The sequence below is a fragment of the Dipodomys spectabilis genome, unplaced genomic scaffold (assembly GCF_019054845.1).
Source record: "Dipodomys spectabilis isolate Male_0828 unplaced genomic scaffold, ASM1905484v1 ptg000342l, whole genome shotgun sequence".
Lineage (NCBI taxonomy): Eukaryota > Metazoa > Chordata > Mammalia > Rodentia > Heteromyidae > Dipodomys > Dipodomys spectabilis.
In genome coordinates, this window is record NW_024871019.1 from 1,500,865 (window position 1) to 1,512,935 (window position 12,071).

Below are 12,071 nucleotides of genomic sequence, written 5' to 3' on the forward strand. Positions count from 1 at the left end.
AAGACTTGGAATAGAGAAGTTTATGGTAGATGGAACTGAACAGACAACTGGATTCCTAACCTGTGGAGAGCCTTGAACTGGAGAGTGGAGAGGGGAGAGAGGGAATTCAGAAAAGACTCATTATGCTAATCTCTCAGTGTTTGCTTATGTTTGAAAATTTATGTAATAGACAGTGGTTTTTTTTTTTTTTTTTAATAAAAAGTGTGCTTTGGAAAAGAGGAACTGCTTTTCTGCCCTGACACAAGACTTCTCAACAAACAAACCTTCACGTCCCTGAGTATTTAATGTCTGATTTTCTGGCTCTGTTTTTCTGTTTATTGTGCAGAGAAAGCTTAATCTTGCTTCATTCTAAGCCGAAGATTGGAAGGAAAGCACGCAGCACTTGACTTTAGATTTGTGAGCTGTGGCTGGCAGAGGACAGGGGTGAAAGGCAGTTAAGGGTCTATATGTTGTGACCCCGTAGTTCCTGGGACAAATGCCTCCTTGGGAGAGGAAGTCAAATGCCAGTCGTTGATTGTGGGTTTCTCAGCTTTCATTGAGCTGTTCACAGTCTGTCCCAACTTAAGTAAACAAGAAACAGTTTGATGAACCTTCTATGTCTGATCATTAACTATCCTTCTATAGACAGGTGGACTGGCGTATCCCCCACGGTGTCACAAAGAGAGAGCCATTGTATCTTGTTAGACATCTTTGCACAGTTATGTGCTACTTTGTAGGCATTACATTTGTTATTTCAGATCCCCACTGTATAATTTTGTTATTAAAAGAAAAAAACACTTTTTTTTCCTTGGAAAATCCTGCGATCTCTCTGGTTTTACACAAAAGTTCATTTTTTTTTTCTGTCCTAGCAATGGAACAAATAATCAGATTCCTTTTACTTTGTATATTTTCCTTATCAACATCACCAGCTGGAGCAGCTCTCTTAAGGGTTATTCTTTCCTTATCTTCTCCAGTAATACTGTCATGGAATTATAAATCTGAAGACCTATGTGGACAATTTTTTTAGTATAGACATCATTGCTAACCAAGGGGCCGTGCTTTGCAAGCCCTGATTCAGCTCTCAGAATACCGTCATATCTTCAGTAGAACTCTATCCTTTCCCTTAAGACTTTTCCTTATTAATATATACCCAGTGACTCCATAGTGGTAATTCCATTAATTCTGGAAAAATTAATTGTATTTGACCAGTGTAGCCACAGAGGCATCGAGGTTGGTTTGGGGACTGTGAGGGGCTTTGAGATGAATCTGGGTATAAATCTGTTTGCAGTGGAAACATTTGTTTTTTTCTCTGCATAGTCCATTCCTAATTAACAAAGCTAAAGAGGTCACTGTTGATCAAAAATCAGTGAATATAAGATTATAGTCAAGGAAGTGGCGCTGTAGCTCAAGTGGTAGAGTGCTCGCCTTGAGCTGAGGGACAGCGCCCAGGCCCAGAGTTCAAGCCCCACGACCGACAAAAAAAAAAAGAATTAAAAAAAAAAAAAGATTATAGTCAAATCTCAACTTTCTGGTGTCTGACCCACTGGTTTGTGACTTGATTGGGGTTCAGACATCCCTAGGATGTCATCCGTCTGGAATTGGCCATCAGCTGCTTATCATCTGACTCCCAGCCATTGTCTCCGTCCCAGGAAAGAAGAGAGGTTTCCTGGGGCTGAGTCGGGAAGTACTAGTTGACCTTGACTAGATTGGCACCACAGTGGTGGAGATGTCGTCTTGGGAAGTGGGAGGGGGAGATGCCAGTGAGGGCCCTGTCTCACCAAATCCCCAGAGCAGTGGGCTCTGAACACCAAGCAGCCAGAACCACCTGGAAGGTTTGCTAAGCCCCAGATGGCTGGACTGCAGCCCTGATTTCTGACTGCATAAGTCTGGTGTGGGACCTAAGAATCTTGCACTTCTTACAAGTTTCTGGGTGAAGCTGATTTTGCTGTTCTTTGAAAGCTGCTCCTTTCTAAAACATGTTTTTCATCTGAGGTTGCACATTAGGGCTCCCTGTGGAGCTTTTAAAAACTATTGATGTCTTGATGCACCTTGTCATCCCTCTGATGGCCTGGAAGGCTCCGGATGTGGGATCTAGGCAGGGGCCATCTTAAGACTCCCCAGGCAGTTTTAATGTGGGCCTGAAATTGACAGCCAAGAATACATCCCAAACTAGGACTTCTGCCTCTCGTCTCCTGATTTTCTCTTATATTTACCTCACTGTATATTTGTTTCATAAGAATATTTTTTCTTTATATCAAGAGTTTATTCCTGTAAATAGGTATATTATGAAAGTAAACTACATACCTCCTTCCTGAGAGAAACATTTCATAGACAATAAAGGGGACATATCTGTAAACACAATGTAATTACCTGTTACCATTTTTAGCTTTCCTGCACCCCATCCTGCACACCGCAGCACACCTGCACACACACACGCACACGCACGCACGCACACACACACACACACACACACACACACATACACAGGTCTTGTAACATTCTCCCTTGTCGGATTCACAACTCCTCTTACTCCCCCCCCCCCCACACACAGCATATCCCCTAAAAGCACATCCTCAATACACAACCATGTCCCACACAGGATGCAGTGTAACCCTCTTCTACCACTTCCTCACCCCACCCCACACTCAGTTCACAGCGCCCCTACCTCCTGGGACCGATTAAACCCAGCCACTGCAGATCCCTGCCTGTGTAGGAAGAGGTATCCTGTACTCTGCTGGGGCCAACCTCACCACAGGCTGGCCTGCTTTTCCCTCCAACCCCACTCAATGATGTGAGGTGTGGGGAAATAATAAGAACTAGTCACTCTTGGGGGAAGAGGTTATGATGGAGGTCTAGAGGCTGGACAGCATGCTAATTGCATCTATTATTTCCTGTAGAAATGAGCCACTGTGAACACCAGAGACCTTGGTGGGTTTGGGTTGGGCTCCACAGTTCCTTCAGGCTCCTGTGATTGCTGCACTGTAGAGGCAGTGAGGAGAGAATGACCTGCCCCACTTGGTCCAAGGGAGCTTGCACTTGACCTGTGTTTCTCAGTATACAGGACAGGGCTGTGACGGCAAAGGTCCCCATCAGAAACAAGATCCTAATTCTGTACATAGTGTTGTGCAGACTAAAGTTAATATGCAGGATAGTATAGTTGTAGGATTTCAAAGACCTAAAAAGTGCCCAGCACATATTGTGTTAATTTTCAGCTGTTGTGATTATTAATCATTGATACTGACTTACATCTGGAATTTCTGTTGTTGTGTTGTGTCACAGGTGGCATTGTAAACATGGAAAATAACTGTTTGTTTTGTTCTGTGTCTGACTTTCCTTCTTAGTTCCTTGAGAGCAGGCCACATATCTCTGACCCCAGCACTGAGCACAGGCACCTAGGGAGGATGGTTTGCCCATGACACAGTTTCTTGATGAGCAAGTCATCCCAGTATCAGCACCCTTCAGCTCATCTGAGCTGCACTTTGGAAACAGCTGCAGACAGCACCTTCAAAGCATATGAGCACAGTTGGGCACCAATGACTACATGTCTATAATCATAGCTACTCATGAGACTGAGATCTGAGGATGGCAGTTCAAAGCCAGCCCAGCCTGAAAAGTCTGTAAGACTCTTATCTCCACTGCACTACCAAAAAAAGGAAGTGGAGCAGTGGCTCAAGTGGTAAAGTGCTAGCCTGGAGCAAAAGAAGTTCAGAGTTCAGGGACAGCACCCAGGACTGGCATCACACACACACACACACACACACACACACACACACACACACACACACACGAAGTTCAGGGATAGCACCCAGGACTGGCATCACACACACACACACACACACACACACACACACACACACACACACGAAGTTCAGGGATAGCACCCAGGACTGGCATCACACACACACACACACACACACACACACACACACACACACACACACACACACGAAGTTCAGGGACAGCACCCAGGACTGGCATACCCCCCCCCCCCCACACGAAGTTCAAGGACAACACCCAGGACTGGCATCACACATACACACAGAGCAGTGAGTACATCCTCATTTACACATGACTACCCATTAATATCTCATGCCTATTCAAAAGGGCCGGAAGCTGCCAGTAGATCTGCAGCCCTGCAAGGGAGGGGAAACACCTTTTCCTTTTAGTCAGTGACCCAAGTCCATTGCTTCTCATCCTTAGTCAGTCCCACCAGCCACAGCCCTGCCCTGGTCTTGTTTAAGAGCCATCCCGCTGCCAGTTACTGAGGCTGGATTCCAATTATAATGCACCCAAAGCCTTGTGGTTGTTGCTTGCATACATCTGAGCTAGTGACGTCTCCATCTTTTAACATCTTCCTAGGGGCAAGAAAAACAAGAACCAGTACCAGAGCGGTCCAGAGATCTGGTCATCCACAGCAACCCACTTTTCAAGGAGCTGCTCTTAGAGTCGTGATTCTCTGGCTGAGCTATTCCTGGGCTCTCTGCAATCTGGGCCAGGTTTTAGGTAAGTGGATCCCAGTGTACAGCACACCCTTCCAGAAGGCCCTGTCTGACACAGCCCCACAGCTTGCTTTTAATTTTTCAAACTCTTGGTATTTTATTGCAATGGTGCTTACTTCTTCCCTCCCTCTGTGGCTCGACACTTTAGTAATTTAAAAGTGCTGCTTCTCCTTCTTGGTTTAGAGAAGTAAAAATAATTATCATAGAAAATGGGTAATTCGCGGCTGCAGTGCTGGGCTGCTAATCAAAAAGTTGTAAATGGAAACATGAGCATATGTTTATCACTTCTGGAAATTAGAATGCAATTGAAAAAGCGGCTGTGGCCTCCAAGAGCAGGCATTATGGAAGGGAAGACAGACTTCATTGTTCGAGGGAGACCTGCCTGCTAATGAGGCTTTGGAGTTGTTGATGCCTCCAGAGTAGTGAATAAAGGCAGGCTTTCCCAGAGGGCCACAGCTTCTCAGGGGAGCCTTATGCAATCACTCATGGTGGATCACTCCCCTGTGCCAGAGGCATATTCACCCTCTCATGATCAGTGCTTTCATGATCAAGTTCAGCCGTGTCAACATAGAGCCCAGGGCTCTTGCCAACTTGACCCACAGCCTCTCCTACTCCTCTGTGGACCTTGTACTATCTGAGAATGCTTGATGGCCTTTCATATTCCCAGGCAAATACCGTTTCCTCTCTCCAGCTTATTACCTGCCTATCTCCTGTTCATCCCTCCAAACTTGATAAACACCTTTGACTTTCCCCTGGATCCCCTCCTTAAACCTGGCCAGGCTGAGGGCTCTGTTCCACACACCCAGGCTCTGTTTCCATTTGTGCCAGCTCTTCATACCCTGGATGGTGATGCTCAGCTGGTCTTTCTGCCCTGTAGAAGCACAAACAGGTAAACCTCCATGCAGAAATGTACCTTCTCTTTCTGTCTCCCTGACACACTGCCTGTGAACCAATAGATATTGTGTGATGCTTGTGGCATGAATGTTTTATTCACAGCAGCCAAGGACTTTGAAAGGAATTTAGAATCTGTCTTTGAAAAGCACCAGTTATGACAGAGAGCCATCAGTAAAGATAAATCTCATGCATTCCATAGCCAACTGAGGTATTTAGGCTTTTAATGTCCATGTTTGTCTTTGTGCTGCAATTTGTGTGGAGCACCACGTAGGCCAGCCCAAGTCTTCAAGTCAAAGGCAGAATTCAGAGGAAAGACATAATAGACTTTCCGGCTTCAAATTCCATGTGCCTCTGTGCTGTAATCAGGACAGCGATGTGCTGTTCTACGTCTCCTTTTTGTGATATTATTAGAAGCACCAAAGGCCACACAATCGCTTGCAGTATCCCAAGAAGGTCAGCCTTATATGAATGAGTCAGCTGTGAGCTCAGGAAGCAAGTTTCTCCCATTCATGCCCTTGCTGGGTAACCCACAGCCTCTCCCTTGGTGGGTTGGATTTCAAATGAGGGGTAGCCAACCATGATGGGGCCTGTATGGAGGGTCTAGAAAATTGTCTTGGGAAGTGAAGATAAGGAAAAGAGCTGAGGGAGATTCACTGGTGGACAGGAAGTGGAGGGAGAGTGACTTGGTACCTCATGTACAGGTTGTCTTAGGCAGGACTGATTTAGGAAAGCTGACCTGCTGAAAAATGGGCTCAGCTCCCATAAGTATTATGTGTCTGTGCGCACACTCACATGCATGTACACACGTTTCCACTTGCACACCAATACTGGGGCTTGAACTGGAGGCCTGGGCACTGTTCCTGAGCATGTTTTGCTCAAGACTAGCACCCTACCACTTGAACCACACCTCCACCTCTGACTTTTTGGTGTTTGATAGTCTCACAGACTTTTCTGCCCCAGCTTGCTTTGAGCCTTGCTCCTCAGAGCTCAGCCTCCTGTGTAGCAAGGATACAGGCATAAGCCAACAGTGCCCAGCTCCATATGTACTTTATAACTTGTAGTTTCTTTTCTCTTTAATTGAATGGTTTTTAAAAATCATGTTTTTTAAAAAATTATAATTACCATTGTATTACTACATGATACACTAAGATATGTCAGAGTTTTTCCACTTGATTTTAAAAATAGAAAGTACCCTTGACTCCTATTTTGTTTGCAGGATGATCTCTTAGGTGCCATTTGATCCAAGCAAGTAATTTTTATAGAATGGAGTAAGAACAGAAAATGACAGAATAACACCAGTAAGATGACATTTAGAAAACAACAATCCCATGAATTTGTGGCTCTCCTCCCTGTATGTAAATTTAGACTCCATATTGAAATACTGAGGGGGCTGGGAAGGTGGCTCAGTGGTAGAGTGCTTGCCTTGCATGCCTGAAGCCGTGGGTTCAATTCCTCAGTACCATATACACAGAAAAAGCCAGAAGTGGCACTGTGGCTCAAGTGGTAGAGTGCTAGCCTTGAGTAAAAAGAAGCCGAGGCCCTGAGTTCAAGCCCCGGGACTGGCCAAAAAAAGAAAAAAAAAGAAAGAAAGAAATACCATGGGAGTGAGGCACTGTTGATGTATCAGAAATCTTTGTAAGTCTTCTCTTAAGCCAATGTGCCTTTCTGGTTAAGCACCTTGGTTGTATCTGCCCTTGGACTGGTAGAGTTACCCTGGAGGTTGTCTCCTGTCTGACATGCAGAGCTGCATTTAGTTCTACGGTGACGCCCAATGTCTCTGGAGAGGGGAAAAGAGGGATGGTGATTTATTGAATCTTGATCCCTCTCTCCAAGAGAAAGAAGCTGCAGGGCATCTGTTCGCTTTTGCTTTCAAAATTAAAAGTGGATTTAATTTGTAGAGTTTTACAATTTCACTTGAACCTTATGCAGTTGGGAGCCTGGGAATAGTCTTCCCCCAACAAGCTCCTCTTCAGCCCAGGGATAAGGATAAAATGCCATTGCCAAACCCTCCCTACTCCCCACCGGGCTGGGCTGCCTTGTTCACTTCCTGGTAAGCAAGACCATACCAGCCCACAGAGATGAAGGTATAACATCCTATTGAAATGGCCAGTGTCAAGTATGGGACAGTTCTGCTCCTTACAGTGATTCAGCTTTGCTCAGCTTCTCCACCCACTTCTGGGTCTCCTTTGGGGGCACCCTCTGTCCATGCCTCCCTAAATCATGGCGATTGATGGGGGTAGCTCTTCCACTGGCTCAGGTGCCTCATGCAGCCACATGCCGAGTCTCTGGGTATCCACTTCTGGCTGGGCATTGGCTGATTGAGGGTGGACCCCAGGGCTAGAGGTTTCCTCCCTGTGTTGTCTCTATAGGTTTTTAAAAAGAGGTAGCTGAGTAAGAACTGCACCACGCACGTGGTATTCAGGTAAGGGGTAGGTTTATTCAATGGAGGGTTGACACTCCACGTGACTGGGAAAGGCTTGGGAAAGAGAGAGAGCTGGGAAAGAGAGAGGAAAGAGAGAGAAAAGAGCTAGAAAAGAGCAAAGAGATAGAGTCTGGGCCTGGGCTAGGCCTTATCTAGAGTATGGGCGGAGAAAGGTGTGGCCACATCAAATTCAGATGTGACCTGAGCGGATGCAGATGTGACCTCTTCCAGGTGTCCCAGTTGCCTAGGTAACACAGGTACTGGGTGGAGACTTTGCTGTGAGGAGGGTGGAGTCTACTAGCCATCCAGAAGCCGACCTTACAGTCTCCAGCTTGATCTTACAGGGCTCTTGGTGGAGACCTAGAGAACATTGGAACTGTATAGAACAGGCCAGAATGGGTTCTAGAAGCACTGTTTTGTAAGGAAAGGAGTATGTAGCTTTCCAGCTCTTCCTTCTCCTAGGGAAGAGGAAAGCCACATTGGAAGCAGAGAGAGAGGTCCACCACAAGAGAAGCACTCACAAGGACATGAACATGGAGAGAAGGGGAGAAGTGGCTGCAGTAAGGGCCCTGAACTAAGGCAAGAGGAACTACAACGTGCCACAGCCAGATTGGATGGGATAGTCCATTTGCATCTTTGCCCAGAGACTGGGACCCTGAAGCCTAGGTAGTCTCTACCCTGAGACCCAGCTAGCGCAGGATGCACCCACACAGGCCATCCTGACTCATGGCAGATGGCACCCATGGTTTTCAGGGCTTGGAGTCCCATCACTTAATGTTGGGAAGGCAGTTGAAAGCCATTGACAGCATTGGCGGCATGGTCTATAGATAAAATGCCAAGTGACTAGCTTCTAGAGACTCTAACCCCAAGGAGGTCAGGCCAGCTTCTCCCTGTCAGAGCAACCTCTGGCCTTGGAATTATTTGTCATGAATGTATGTGAAACCATTGGTGGAATTTTTAGTCCATTTTGTGTTTGTTTTCCCCTCCAAATCACTTGGAAACGTACTTTCCTTGAGCTAAGGTCTCATACAGGGACTACTCTGAAAAAAAGAGGGGAGGGAAGATTTTATGAAACTTAAAGCAGAAACCATGTGATGGATGCCAGTATTTAGTTCTAATACCTGAGTCTTCATATTTCTAAATGTTTTCTGCCCTACAAATGTCTCATATCATGTTTTCTGTCAGAGTATTCATATATATATATATACATATATATATATGTATATATACATATATATATAATCACCATGACAATTTTCTCTGTCTTGGACAGCCAGTGTTGAAGGCTAATGAGATATTCCCCCTTTGAAGGGAAACTGTGAAATGTTCCCTGAAGGGTTTTAGAAATAAGATAGAAACTTCTCCCCTGGAGCCATGTCGGTGACTTCAGCCTTGAGGAAGGGAAATGGAGTTGAGAATCACTCCTGGACCCTTTTTACCCTATGCTTCTCTGCATTTATTACCTTCCTGGAAAGGGTCCTCCCCATCTTTCACTATTTGCCTTGAAAGGTGGATGTCAGTTGAGCTGGGATGAGGCTGTGTGTGGTGACACATCCCTCCAGCCCTCAACTTCAACGGAATGGAAGATCTTGCTGTTTATCGGCCATTGTCTCTATGGGGTCAAATGGAATTCCAGGCCTGAGGTGGAACTTGGAGCCCAGAGCTCCAAATCCAGTTCTGTTATTAACTCACCAATAATCTCAGCTAAGCAGCTTTGCCTCAGTTTCCTCAACTACCTGATAGATTAATTTGACCACGTGATAGCATTCTAATAAATAGAAACACGAAGTAGGTAAAGTGCTAACGTTCTCACCTGTAATCCTAGGTGATATCTGAGGATCAGGGTTCAAAGCCAGCTGGGGGTAGGAAAATCTGTGAGATTCTTAATCTTTAATTAAACCCAGAAAAGTGGACTTAAGCTTTAGAATAACAGCTTTTAGTGAAAAAGATAAGGGACAGTGCCCAAGCTCTGAGTTTAAGCCCCAGTACTGGCACAAAACAAAACAACTTTTTCTTCATGCCCTGGCTTTCTGCTTCAGGAGAGGGCATTGCACTGAGCAGAGTGTCGGATGGTCATTTGTTTTAACCTGTGCTAGCTGTCATCTCTCATACATCCCACTTGCTGGAGGCCAGAATTTTAATTCCATAAAATGCCACCCAAGAACATACAGTTATTTGGGGGATAGCTGTTATAAACACTGAAACTTCCCTCCAACAGCTCTGGGACTCCTCTGACGGCTGTAACAAATTCCCACAAACTTGGTAGCTTAAAACAACAGAAATTAATTTTTCTCACTTCTGCAGATCAGAGGTCTGAAATCAGTATCCAAAGGTCAAAGTCAAGGCATCTGCAGAGCTGCTTTCCCTTCTGAAACTCCAGAGGGAATGTGTTGCTCATCTATGCGAGCTTTCCAGTGGCTGCCAACAGGCCTTGGCTCAGTGCCACATCACTGCAGTCTCAAGAGGAGCCTCTCCAAGTCCTCCCTGTTTCCCTTCACAATGCCTGCTTATTTCTCAGTGTCAGATGTCCTTACCTTCCCCCTTACAAAGATACCCATGCTTGTCTTAAGCACCTCTGCCTTAATTTAATCACATTTGCAGGGACCTTTTCTCCAATGAACATAACATTTACTGATACTTGTGGAAAACATTATCCAGCCTACTGTGTGTGTGTATGTGTGTATGTGTGTGTGTGTGTGTGTGTTTACCTCTTTTCCAATAAACTTTAACCTACTGCTGAAGCATGCTCTATATTTCCTTTGAACTCTCTGGCAAAACTTATTTTCATTCACAAAGAAGGGAATTCTTTTGCTTTGTGCGCTGAAATATTGGCTTCAAAGGTGACGTTGGCAGAAACAAGGTCACACAGAAAATCTCTAGCTGACAAGCTCTTTGGATTGAGGGCTGGGACTGCATGCACAACTACAGCACTTGAGGTACAAATGTGCCTATCTTCTCTTTTTGATCTGGAAACATGTAGGTGAGCAACAGCTTGCCTGCCCTAGCAGTGTTTTTTTTTTGTTGTTTTTTTTTCCACCTTCTTGTGTGTGACCCATGCAGACACACACCAGTACTGGGACTTGAACTTAGGAACTGTCCCTTAGCGTTTTTACTCAAGGTTGGTGCTCTGCCACTTGAGCCCCGGCTCCACTTCTAGCTTTTTGGTGGTTAACTGGAGTATTGAAGAGTTTGCTGCTTTGGTTGGCTTTGAACTATGTTCCTTAGATCTCAGCCTCCTGAGTTGCTAGGATTACAGGTGTAAGCCACTGTTGCTTAGCTTTACCTTCCTTCTTGTAGCTCAGACTCCATTCAAACCTTGGAAAACATGTTTCAAATGTGCCTGGATGAGTACACGGGTATTCCACTGTAACTAATAACAATGGCCTGTGTTGGAACTGGAAGTGCCCAGGACCAGGACAAAAGCATATCTCACAGGCAGTTAGCATCATTCCAATACAAGGATGAGGTTTGTGAGCATACACTGAACTGACAGAATTCAATCTCTGCTCCTTCAGACACTGTCTACCCATGACATGGTTTTGGACATGGCCTTGCCCTGGCCACTTAAATGCTAATATCTTATACTTCATTGTCCAGTCTTACTGCAGACCTACATGCTCATAAATTAAACCACATGGCTCAGCATATCCTGTGCATTCCAGGATTTGGTCAAGAATGGCCCAAACTACTGTTAATTTCAGCAGGACTCCCTCTGTTCAGTACCTATATATTATAGAGGCTGTAGGACAAGAGTGTGGACCAGGCAGATAGAGAACACATTTCTGTGTTCAAGCACATAGGAATGCCCCAGATAATGCCTGACCTCTTATCCTTGATTAAGAAAACAAGATGATAGAGCAGAGCTCCCCACTAGCATGAAGAGACTTTGTAAAGTGTACAATAAACTTTGATTGCTTTATGCCACTAAGATTTGAGGTCTGTTTGTTATTGAAGCTTATGTGGCCTCTCCTGAATAACACAGTCCATCAAGGTCACTCCACTAGTGGCTTTGATTCCACATATGGCCGGCTTCTTATCAAACTGGTGTCTATGAATCTCCATAGACCTATAGACACACATAAACAAGGTCAAGACCAGAGCTGTAGATCTGGGCACTGTTTGTGGAAACGTGGGACAGCGTGAGGAGAAAGGCATAAGGATTTATTCTGTGGACGTAATGGGAGCTTCTTGCTTTCTCATCCCTTTTTCCTTCCTTTCATTTGTGGTCACAGCCCGCTGGTACGTAGGGCAGACTATTTCTCATGTGTTCTGGTGGT

The 12,071-nt window shown here is 45.2% G+C and overlaps 1 protein-coding gene across 10 annotated transcripts in view; it reads left to right on the forward strand.

Annotated features, from left to right (window-relative positions):
* Nmnat3 (nicotinamide nucleotide adenylyltransferase 3) overlaps window positions 1-12,071 on the forward strand; it is a 78,256-nt gene that overhangs the window by 7,228 nt on the left and 58,957 nt on the right. For 9 of the 10 annotated variants that reach the window (XM_042665736.1, XM_042665734.1, XM_042665741.1 and 6 more), the window contains exon 3: window positions 4,339-4,482. The gene's annotated coding sequence lies outside the window, so the exon portion shown is untranslated. Of the gene's footprint in view, window positions 1-4,338; window positions 4,483-5,306; window positions 5,368-12,071 lie in introns of all 10 variants that reach the window. The other variant, XM_042665735.1, reaches the window with a different exon arrangement.